Source organism: Poecilia reticulata, chromosome 17 (assembly GCF_904066995.2).
Source record: "Poecilia reticulata chromosome 17, P_reticulata-male-v2, whole genome shotgun sequence".
NCBI lineage: Eukaryota > Metazoa > Chordata > Actinopteri > Cyprinodontiformes > Poeciliidae > Poecilia > Poecilia reticulata.
The window spans coordinates 2,234,421-2,235,339 of record NC_088846.1 but is presented as its reverse complement, the minus strand read 5'-3'; positions in this window follow the sequence as shown (position 1 = coordinate 2,235,339).

Here is a 919-nt window from a genome sequence, read left to right as displayed (position 1 = left end):
GGACCAGAATCGCCTCGAAGCCGTATGGAAGTCTGTCTCCATGGCCTCTCCAAACTCCTCCCACGCCCGAGTTTTTGCCTCAGCGACAACCTGAGCCGCATGCCATTTCGCCCGCCGGTACCCATCAGCTGCTTCTGGAGTCCCACAGGCCAAAAAGATCCGGTAGGACTCATTCTTCAGCTTGACAGCATCCCTCACCGAAGGTGTCCACCAACGGGTTCGAGGGTTGCCGCCGTGACAGGCACCAACAACCTTGCGGCCGCAGCTCCGATAGGCTGCCTCGGCAATGGAGGTACGGAACATGGTCCACTCAGACTCAATGTTCCCCACCTCCCCCGGAACGTGTTCGAAGTTCTGCCGGAGATGAGAGTTGAAGCTCCGTCTCACAGGGGACTCCGCCAGACGTTCCCAGCAGACCCTCACTACACGTTTGAGCCTGCCAGGTCTGACCGGCTTCCTCCCCCACCACCGGAGCCAACTCGTCACCAGGTAGTGGTCAGTGGACAGCTCCGCACCTCTCTTCACCCGAGTGTCCAAGACATACGGCCACAAATCCTATGAGACGATGACAAAGTCAATCATCGAACTGCGGCCTAGGGCGTCCTGGTGCCAAGTGCACATATGGACGCCCTTATGCCTGAACATGGTGTTCGTGATGGACAATCCGTGACGAGCACAGAAGTCCAACAACAGAACACCGCTTGGGTTCAGATCGGGGGGGCCGTTCCTCCCAACCACGCCTCTCCAGGTCTCACTGTCATTGCCCACGTGAGCGTTGAAGTCTCCCAGTAGAACAAGGAAGTCCCCAGGAGGGGCACTCTCCAGTACCCCCTCTAAGGACTCCAAGAAGGGTGGGTAATCTGAACTGCCGTTCGGCCCGTAAGCACAAACAACAGTCAGAACCCGTCCCCCCACCCGT